The sequence below is a fragment of the Choristoneura fumiferana genome, chromosome 25 (genome assembly GCF_025370935.1).
Source record: "Choristoneura fumiferana chromosome 25, NRCan_CFum_1, whole genome shotgun sequence".
Classification (NCBI taxonomy): domain Eukaryota; kingdom Metazoa; phylum Arthropoda; class Insecta; order Lepidoptera; family Tortricidae; genus Choristoneura; species Choristoneura fumiferana.
The window spans coordinates 11927582-11939156 of record NC_133496.1 but is presented as its reverse complement, the minus strand read 5'-3'; the positions used below and the strand labels follow the sequence as shown (position 1 = coordinate 11939156).

At 36.8% G+C, this 11575-nt stretch overlaps 1 long non-coding RNA gene across 1 annotated transcript; it reads left to right on the top strand.

Annotated features, from left to right (window-relative positions):
* The first annotated feature begins 1555 nt into the window (after window positions 1–1555).
* Window positions 1556–7394, top strand: LOC141442256 (uncharacterized). Its single transcript, XR_012452909.1, has 3 exons — window positions 1556–1663; window positions 2354–2479; window positions 3124–7394. It is a non-coding gene; the product is annotated as an uncharacterized lncRNA (long non-coding RNA).
* Window positions 7395–11575: the final 4181 nt, after the last annotated feature.

The following is an 11575-nucleotide window of genomic DNA, read 5'->3' as shown; positions in this document are numbered from 1 at the left end:
GTAAATAACAAAAAACAGTAGTGTGAAAACTTAACAGTTTTGCATTAAACAGTACCAGTTTCTTGAGGCAGGTCAACATTCGAATCCTCAGGGGTTTTCTTATTATTGTACAACAAATCTCGGCCAGGCACTTAAGCAATTTATATGTGCTTTTTGACGCGTCATAAGTCATTTTACGCATTATAGGTGCATTTCCCTTCTGCCTTCGCTTTACCGCGAATTAATCAGGCGTGATTAATAAGCTTTAATCAGAAGGTGTCTAGGTGAGAGACATGTTGCGGGATCTACTAAATGGCGTTCAATTGGTGTGTAAACGTTTTGCATACTAAACTTTTAACATAGGAATAACAAAAAAAGTTTTTTTTTAGAATAGGATCAATCAACTTTTTCTTGTTTGTTTATCACAACAGTGGCAGTTTTTTTAACTGTTATAATTATAATATAATATATGCTACCTACTAATGTCCTTAGGGCTTAAGGGATACCTAGTCCATAAAATAATATTCATGACATAACGGTAGGTATGATATTATACAAGGTGGGAAGGATTATTGTATAACAACATTTGAAATAAACACCATAAGAAATAACGATTAGTTGATATCATCTCGGCTTATAAATGCCATACTGCAGATCTCAGGCCTCCTCTCCGAATAAGAGAGCATGCCAGCACGCGTATGCCTGCCAAATTTAAAACTACATAATATAATGGTTTAACAAGTGCCATATCTAACTGTCAGTCGGTCCCGTTACTAATTTTTAGGTAGGTACTGTTGGCAACACCACATTAAATGTCTAGCCTCTTGGATTCAACATGGCGAACTAATGTGTCGCGTCAAATTGTGCTCTTACATTTTATAAATTAATAAATCTTTACTGCTGCAAAAAGGACTTTCACTGAACAGAAGAAAGGAAATACAGTCCACTACTAAAGAACTAACAATTCTTCATGGTCCTCCGAACTGCGAAGCAAGAATATTTCTGCAACTTATTCAGTGACGGAAGCCATTGTGAAAATTGCAGTGAAGAAAACAATAATTGTTCAGTGATATTTCCATTCAAAACAAGCGTAAAGGCTGCACATCTAACGAAGATCGAAGATATTACAGGTTTCAGCATAGCTGACATTCAGCTACTCCAAAATATTTCGTTCGATTTCAATAGAAGAATTCAAGGTCAGTCATTCAGTTCTGTGGGGCGGTGCCGGGACGTGCGCAATTTCGCTATAGCAACACTGCGTCGGCGGCGGTTGCGCGTGCATCGGATAGTGAGTAGCCAGCCTTATGTGCGTGTGCGACCTCATCGGCTCCCTGAACCTACCACTCCAGAGACATTATAGTGTTTAGTTTATCTGTGCATTATTGACAACTACTTTTCTCCGTTTTAGAAACGCATTTTTCGTTTAGGTACTTACCATTGTCGAGTTGTTTTGTGTCCGTAATCCTGTATAATTGTTTGTATAAGTGCTTTATAAGTGCACGCCGTGTACCTAAATTAAATTTATATTAAGTTTACAATTGTACCGGTGACAAACATGGAGGAAGATTAAAGAAATTAGTCGCTAAGCGGGGCTATTTAAAGGCTAGCCTTACGAGGATTTTTAACGCAGTGGACAGGGCTGATCAAGAACCTTTATCTCCAGCGCTTGCGCAAACCAAAATAGGTAGGTTAAGAGAATTATTCCTTAGCTATCAAGACATAAACATTGAAATATTGTGTCTCAATTCCGCGGACACTGAAAATGTAGGCGAATCTGAGGACAAGTACGCGGCATGTTTAACCAAGCTAAGTGTAATCTCAGCGAACACAGACGCTAGTTCACAACCAGTGCGTCATAGCCAAGTGTCCAATATAAAATTGCCATCAATTGATATAGATACTTTCACAGGCCAATACCGCGATTACACTCGGTTTATAAATATCTTCACGTCAATGATACACAATAATACCACGCTCGATGATGTGCAACGACTGTATTATTTACGTAATTTTGTCAGCGGCGAACCTCTTGATCTTATAAAGAACCTACCAATTTTCGGCGAAAGTTATACTGAAGCACTATCGATTTTGAAGGACAGGTATGACAATAGAAACCTCATAATGAGTGACCACATTTCACAGTTATTGGAATTGGCACCTTCAAAACCGACAGCTGCTAGTCTGAGGGAATTTTCAGCACATGTTAAACAACAAGTAAAGGCATTAACATGCATACACGAGTCTGTCTCACATTGGGACATCATATTGGTGCATTTACTTGTGAAAAAACTTGATCCTACCACCGCTAATGCCTTTCAACTAAATAGAGACTGCAAAATAGAGCCGACTATTAATGAGTTTGTACAATTTATAGAGAAAAGAGCACTGGCACTGGAGAGTGTTGACCAAGGTACAAGTAAGCAATGCGACAATGTAGTCGTAAACGCAGCATACCAACGGGACACGGAGCGACAGATGAGCATGCGTCAATGTATACACTGTAAGTCCAACCATAAGTTATTTACTTGTGCAAAATTTAAACTGTTACCAGTCAATGACAGACTAGCCTTTGTAAAATCCAAAGCGCTATGTCCAGTATGTCTAAATTCTCATCCTGGGAAATGTAGGTACCACTTCAAATGCAATCACTGCAAAGACAGGAGCCATAACTCTCTGCTTCATGTCAACACGCCTGCAATAGCTTCAGGTACAGTGACTTTAGCATCAAGTATTGAAGAAAGCCAATGTTTGCTGCCTACTGCCCGAGTCTACCTTGTGGGCCAGGACGGGACAAAATATAATGTAAAAGTATTATTAGACAGTGGCTCACAGGTGTCATTTGTTACAACTGAGCTTGTGCAACGATTAGGTTTGACTCCTGTGCAGAAAGAAGTCACTATTGTGGGTATCACAAATGTAAACAATAAAGTCAATTACAGTATCCCACTTGAAGTATATTCACGTATCTCCCCATTCAAACTTTCTGTCAACTGTCATGTGGTTGATTCAATTACATGCAAATTGCCGCAAACAAAGTTGGACATGTCTAACATTTACATTCCTCCCGGCATACAGCTTGCAGACAATGATTATAATATACCGGGTGAGATACATATGTTGATGGGTTGTGACGCATTTTTCCAGCTGCTCCTGCCGCAACAGCCAGCTCTGGCCAGGCAGTCGTCGGCGCAACATAGTGTCCAGCCTACAATAATCAACACACACTTCGGGCATGTCATCGGTGGCAGTCTGCCGCTGCAACAACAGGCCTGCAATAAAACAGTTAGTCTACACTGCCAGGTATGCAAGTCTGATAATGACAATATCAATGAAACCCTACAAACCTTTTGGAAAACCGAAGAAGTACCTGAAATATTCAAAGAACAAGCCTCTGAGACAGATTTATGCGAGGAAATATTTCAGAATACTGTACAATTAAGTAATAATCAGTTTCAAGTTGATTTACCATTAAAACTACCGCTTGAACATATTAATGACACTCTGGGTAAATCTTTTGAGTTGGCATTGAGTAGATTTTTAAATTTAGAAAAAAAATTATCCAGGTTTCCAAATTTGCTTGAACAGTACAAACAATTCATTCAGGAATACATTGACCTAGGTCATGGCCACTATGTGGACATTGAAACCATGGACCTCAACAAGGATGCTGTGTATTTCTTACCACATCGCGCAGTAATCAATGAAAATAGTAAATCTACTAAAACAAGGGTGGTATTTGATGGGTCATTAAAGACTAATAAAAAAATCTCACTAAACAATCTCTTGCTAAATGGTGCTTTAATGCAAAAGGATCTATTTCAAATAATGCTTTTGTTTCGTTTAGGCGATTACACGTTCACGACCGATATACGTCGCATGTTTAGGGCAATTGCACTCAATCCTATTCACACTTCGCTACAAAATATATTATGGCGTGACGATCCTAGCGAACCCATACGTTGCATTCGCTTAGATACGGTGACATACGGCTTAAAGAGTTCTACGTTCTTAGCCACACGGTGTTTGTTTGAGCTTGCATCACGCTATGAGCATGACTATCCTTTGGCAGCATTTATCATAAGAAACTGCAGTTATGTTGATGACGTTTTATATTGCGATTCGGACATAACTACAGTTCTCGAGGCAAAACGACAGTTGCGTGAACTACTAATGCTTGGGGGTTTTAACACACATAAGTGGTCTTCCAATCACGCACCGATTCTGTCAGATATTCCTCCGACTGAGCAACATTTCGATGAGCTTGATTTACAACGAGACAATCATAAATTAAAGGCATTAGGATTAACTATTGACAACAATAAAGATTGTTTTACAATCTCTTGTCCAGAGACCTTCAATAGCCAATCAGTGACAAAACGGGATATTTTAAGCTACATTTCAAAGTTTTACGACCCAATGGGATTTGTAAGCCCTATTATTGTTAAGGCTAAAGCTATTATGCAGAGGTTATGGTCAGAGCAGATTGATTGGGATGCTACGCCAAGTAATGCTTTAAAGAGTGAGTGGTTACAATTTGCACAAGGTTTGTCTAGCATGAATCCCATTTACTTAGATCGCAACATTCCAGTCAACGACACTGCTGCTGCTGTCCAGCTCATCGGTTTTTCCGACGCATCCAGTTCTACAGGCTACGGCTGCTGCATTTACCTGAGAGTGGTTGATCAAGCTGGTAAGGCAACATTATCTTTACTTTGCTCGAAATCACGGATTAACCCACTCAACAACAAACTAACGGTGCCGAGACTGGAGTTGAACGCTGCACTGCTTCTAGCAAAACTTATTACAAGGGTTTATAACACATTAACACTGAAGCTTAAAATCAATGATGTAATTCTCTTCACTGACTCGCAAATTGTTCTGGCGTGGCTTGCAACTGAACCGACGCAACTTCAAGCTTATGTTGCTAACCGAGTGAGTGTAATTAAAAACCAAACAGGTGACTGGCGCTGGCTATACGTCGGCACAGCAGACAATCCTGCGGACCTGGTGAGCAGAGGTGTGGATCCGCATCAACTAGCTGACTGTACGCTTTGGTGGCGTGGACCTTCGTTCTTACTAGATAAGTATGACTTTGCAAATAATAAGTCATCTCCGCCAGAGGTCGTACCAGAGCTTAAAGCTTGCTCAGCGCTCTCCAGTTGCTCACTCTCTCACGTCAAAGATAAAGGCAATTCTTTTCTTGAAGCGGTCATAAATAAGTACTCAGACATAAATAAAATGACACGTTTAGTGGCATACTTCCTTAGATTTATTAATTATCTAAAGACTAAAATAAATAACAAAAATGGGACATTGCAATTTAAATCTTTAACCAGTGTGGAGTTGCAAAGGGCATTGGCGCTCATAATTAAACATGATCAGGGTATTCATCACGCTGACAATATTCATGCAATTAAAACCAACAAACCAGTCAATGCTACTTTAGTAAATTTACATCCCTTTCTCGATGGTGATTCCATTTTAAGAGTAGGAGGACGGCTTCAAAACTCAAACCAGTCGTACTCACAGAAACATCCTATCATATTATGTAATGGATCAAAGATTACAGAATTAATAATTCGTAGTGAGCACGCTAGGCTATTACATGCTGGACCTACATTAATTTTGTCTAGCCTAAAACAAAGATTCTGGTTAATAAATGGTATTAGAGAGATAAAAAAGGTAACACATAAATGCATGATTTGTTTTAGATTAAAAGCGGAAGCATCAAAACAATTAATGGGTTCCTTACCTGCTGATAGAGTTACCAGACCGATGCGACCCTTTCAAAAGGTTGGCTTTGACTTTCTAGGCCCAGTTGAAGTTAAACAATCTCGAATCAGACGTGCTGTAGTAAGCAAAGGTTATGTTTGCGTATTCGTGTGCTTCAGCACTAAAGCAGTTCACTTAGAACTTTGTTCAGATCTTACCACCGCTACATTTCTCGCGTGTTTTAAAAGATTTGTCTCGCGTAGAGGTTTGCCAACTGACTGTTACTGCGATAATGCCAGTACATTTAAATCGGCCAATACCCAACTTTCCAAAGAACACCGGGCACAGGTACAAACTTATGCTGCAGAGATGCAGATCAATTTTCATTTCATACCGTGCTATTCTCCTGTCTTTGGTGGTCTATGGGAGGCAGCCGTTAAGAGTACTAAGTTTCACTTAAAAAGAACGATCCAGAAGGCCTTATTAACTTACGAGGAACTTAGTACAGTCTTGTCGCAAATAGAGGCAGTGTTAAATTCACGTCCATTGACCCCTATGACTTCTAATTGTGATGACTATACATACTTAACTCCTGGTCACTTTTTAATTGGTGCAGCAATGACTTCATATCCTGAATCTGATGTGACTGACGTCCCGATGAATAGGCTAAAGATGTGGCGTACTTGTACTCATATGGTACAATGCTTTTGGAAGGTGTGGCACAGGCATTACTTAAACGTCTTACAGCATAGGCCTAAATGGCATACTGACGAACCAAACATACAAGTAGGCTCACTCGTGCTCCTTATAGAGAAGGACACACCTCCGATGAACTGGCCGATGGCACGTGTTGTGCGTGTATGTCCTGGAAAAGATGATAAGGTTAGGGCGATCGAAGTAAAAACTCCTAATGGCAGGACACATGTCAGGTCTATCACCAAAGTATGTGCGTTACCGGTACAATAATTTGCATTTAGTTAAGATTATGTAACTTACATATATTTAAGTAAAACTTACCTGTTGAGCTTGTATATCATAATGATTAAGAGGCTATTACTCATTCCTGTTGTAGTAGTAACCTTCTCAACAGAACAATTATTAAATTTAGGTCAATCATTATTATGACATAAGTTATAAATTCTAACCTGTTGTTATTCTGTAGAATCCTTCAGCTAAACCTGAAAAAATAATATTTACCTTTTGTGTTGCTGTAGACTCCTTCAGCTAAACCTGAAAAAAAAAAGTGTAAAAATAATTATCTTAATATACAATGTTAATTTCATTACAGGAAAAATATAATAAATAACTTACCTTGTTTTGTTACCGATACTGTCTTATGTTGTATACAGGTATACTTACCAAATAATAAATAAATGGTTGACTGTACTGTAATAATAATAATATCTCTTAGATTATTCTAGATTGTAAGAACTTAATGATCTCAACAATATTTTGATGTCATATTGTGTGGTCACAATTATAGTTTTTGCTATTGTAAAAATGTTAAAATAACATTTTAATTTTCTTTCTTGAGGCCGCAACATGTTGGCAACACCACATTAAATGTCTAGCCTCTTGGATTCAACATGGCGAACTAATGTGTCGCGTCAAATTGTGCTCTTACATTTTATAAATTAATAAATCTTTACTGCTGCAAAAAGGACTTTCACTGAACAGAAGAAAGGAAATACAGTCCACTACTAAAGAACTAACAATTCTTCAGTCGGTCAACATATTTGAGAGAGGTTTAAGAGCGAGACAAAACCAAAGGGGGCTCAATGCGTCTCCTTGGAAAATGCCACGTTTAATGTATATGTCTGTAGTTTGTATTGGTGTGGGAGAATCGACTAATTTAAGTTTTGTTTCCAGTGTTGCATTAAAAGTGTCTTTCAGAAAGGTAAGTATTGTTGGGTTAATTTTGTTTAAGCCAGCTGTGGGGCACAGAGTCGAAGGATTTCCGGTAGTCTATATACATAGTGGTAATGTTTTGTTTACGTTTAATTGCTGATTTCATATGACGCAACCGAGTCAATGATGAGCTGTTCCTTACATCCTTGGCTGCTCTTGCGGCAACCTTTCTGTTCTTCTGCTAGTAAATTGTGTTCTGCTACGTGTTGGTATATGAGTTCTGTGAGACAAGACGTGAGTATTTTGTAGATTGTTTGCAAACATGTTATTAGTCGGTATTTAGCTGGGTTTAGTCGGTCATTATCTTTTGGTAACATGTAAGTGATACCCTGAGTGAGAAATTCAGGCATGGTGCTGGGCGACTGTATGAAGATATTTATGTGTTTGTGTAGTGTGGGATGTAGTGTGGTAAGTTTCTTATACCAGTAGTTGTGTATACATATGATCAGCACCAGGTGCTTTCCAGTTATGTGTTTTTTTTTTATAACTCTAACAAATGTGTCTATTGGTATATATTCGAACTGCATCAGTGGCACGTCGTTCAGTAGCTGTTCATCAGCATGGATCCATTCAGCAGTTTTATTATGTTCTATTGTGTGGCCCCATACATTTGACCAAAATTGATGAAAATTTTCAGCGTCAGGTGAGACAGTGTGTAAGGTGTTGTGTGTACTCTTGTGTCGTGTGTCTATCGTTAGTTGCCTGTAAAACTGTTTGTCTATTAAGCCTTGCCTTGGCTGTATTCAGCTTTTGTTTCAGTGTATCAAGAAATTGCTCGTTAGTTGTATTGAGTTCCTCGTGCTGAGAGTGCTGTCGATGTCTCTTTTTTATGTCTTCAACACATGCCGCTTAGATAAATGATTGGTCTCGCGCGCTCGCTCGACTAGATACCGCGCTACCTAAAAACAAAAGGTTCGTGAATGCGGCAACTCAATATTGTAGTGTGCGTTAGAACGGTGTAAGACAATTTGCAAGGATGATAGTGTGCGTGACGAATTGTGTTGCCAGCTGCTCCACTGTTACCCGAATTATTGGGAAAATAAATTATTCTTTGGTCTATTAAGTTACTGGTTACAAAATGTATCTTGGGAAATACTTAGAAATTAAGAAGTAATTAAGAGTGAATGTATTAATATGTTTGTGTATAGGTTAGGCGTACATTTCTTCTTTAAAAAAATGGTAGGTATGATGTAGGTAGGTAGAATCATGGACTGAGTCACCAATTAAGAAGTTTTGCGTAGTTAAGATAACACGTTGCACCTATAGTTAAACCTAATATAATGTACAGGTTAATTCAGACTAAAATAAAAAAAATGTTTACAAAATATACATACATACATGCATACATACATATTTACATACATACGCTTAAAAAACATAACCCTCCTTCGGGCAGTCGGGTAAAAAGTTAACATTTCAGGAAAATGGGTAGAAACTGAAGGAAGAACTGCGGGTAGAAAGAAATAAAGTCTTTAATCTGATACAGGCAACCAAAAGTGAATATTACTTTATGGCTTTTAATTTATGTAAGGGAAAGCCTTTGAAAATGTGGGATCTAATTAACAATCTCTCAAATAACAAATCCAAATCAGGATGCATGCAAATTAAGCTAAAAATAGGATCGGAAATACTTTCACATACCAAGGAAATATGTGAATGTTTCAATAATTACTTTGGCAACATAGGTTCCACATTAGCAAATAAAATACCACAGGAATATCATAATTTCTTGCCAAGTGGCCTTGAAACTTTAAAGAGCGAGCTTGCTAATTTTAAACCTACGACCACAAACGAAATTTCAAAAATAATTGATCATCTAAATCAAAACACTAGTTCAGGATTAGATGGTGTCACTGTCAAAATTCTAAAATGCGTTAAAAACCTAATTTGTGGCAGCCTTGCAAGCTGCATCAACCGATGCCTAGAAGTCGGTGTTTTCCCTGATTCACTTAAAATAGCCAAAGTAAGACCCATATATAAGTCTGGTGATAATTTAGACCCTGGAAATTACAGACCCATTTCAGTTCTACCAGTTACATCAAAAGTATTTGAAAAGATCATACATCAACGATTAACAGAACATCTTGATAATAACAATTTCCTCTCTGACAAACAATACGGATTTCGTTAAAAGTCTAGCACTCTCTCAGCCACTACAGATCTCCTTACGGAAATAAAACTTAATATAGACAAGAAAAATATTGCACTAGGTATTTTTATTGACCTAAAAAAGGCATTTGATACAGTGAGCCACTCACTGTTACTGTCAAAACTGAATTCCATAGGTATTGTTGGAAATGCACTTAAAATTTTGGAGTCATATCTTAATAACCGGATACAAATTACAAAGTTGGGCCAAATTAAAAGCAATTCTTGTAAAATTAAATACGGAACCCACAGGGTTCTATTTTGGGACCACTGCTGTTCTTAATTTATGTTAATGACATGCATAATATTGGATTAAAAGCACACTTAACATTGTACGCAGATGATACCTGCCTGATTTACTTTGGTCCTGAAATAGAAACTTTGATAGAACAAGCGCAAAGTGATTTAAATTTACTACATAGATGGCTTCTCTGTAACCTATTAACGATCAATGAGTCGAAAACTAAGTAGGTACATCATTTTTGCTGCAAAAAATAAAGTTGTTCATATCCATGAGCCCCTAGTAATAAATGGTGTAAAATTACAAACTGTGGAACAGGAGAAATACCTTGGCCTTATTTTGGATAGTAAACTATCATGGAAACCACATATTGCCTCCCTACGCTCCAAAATTACATCACTGACAGGTGCATTGCGACGGATCTCTCGATGTCTGCCAAAAAGGATACGGTACACCATTTATAACTCACTTGTCAAGCCTAATTTAGAATATCTAATAGAAATATGGGGTTCTGCATCCAAATATAACTTAAAACCCTTACAAATTTCGCAAAATAAAATAATAAAGGTATTATTTAATTATAAGCGCCTAACATCAACTAACTTTGTGTATAGGGAGACAAAACTACTAAATATTTCTCAAACTTACATATACAATACATGCATCTTAATAAGAAAAATTATTAATAAAGATATTCGTAGCCGTATAACATTCACTAAAAGATCAGAAGTACAAAAAAAGCTGACACGACAAGCTAATAACATACTCTTCCGACCACATAGAACTTTATATTATTATGGAAAAAGAGTATAATAAATGAAGGAGTTCAATTGTATAACAAACTACCAAAAGATGTAAAGGATGCCAAGTCAATGTTAATTTTCAAAAAAGCGCTAAAACAACACTTATTAAATAATAAATCTAGTTAGACTGTCTTCTTATCTGCCACATAATAATAATGAAATAATAATTATAATAAAACAATAACAATGAATTATGATAACTAAATAATGGCAATAAAAAAATAATAATAATAATAATAAAAATAATATTAAGCAATAAAAAAAATGCATCTTCAAAGGCTTTTTACTCATAGAAGCGTATAATTAAATATACTTTTCACCTCAGCACCTCAAACAGGCAGGTTTTGCTATGAGAAATCAGTGAGCAAAATCGCATTTTGCTCACTCCGTGAGACAAAGTAACTTTTTAATTTTTTTTTTAAATGCTGAGTACAGTGGTCTACTCACTGAATTCCAAATATTTGAACTTTACTTTGATCTGTCATTTCACTTCAACTCGAAAAAAGCAAGAGATAGGATCAAATTTGTCGATTACAAACTTAAATGAAATTTTTGGTATTAAAAATATATCGAAATATTTCCAAAATGTAAATTTCCCCGATCTTTTAATAAAGTATGAAACCTCGTTGCACGAAAGCCGCTTCTCTTGTTTTTTTTTATAAAAGAATTCCGTATACTGCCTCTACAGTATAATTATTATTTGTTAAATTGAATGATTTTTTAACAAATCTATTTATGTTTATGTAATAGAAATCTTAATAAAAATCATATTTAAAGGTTTAAT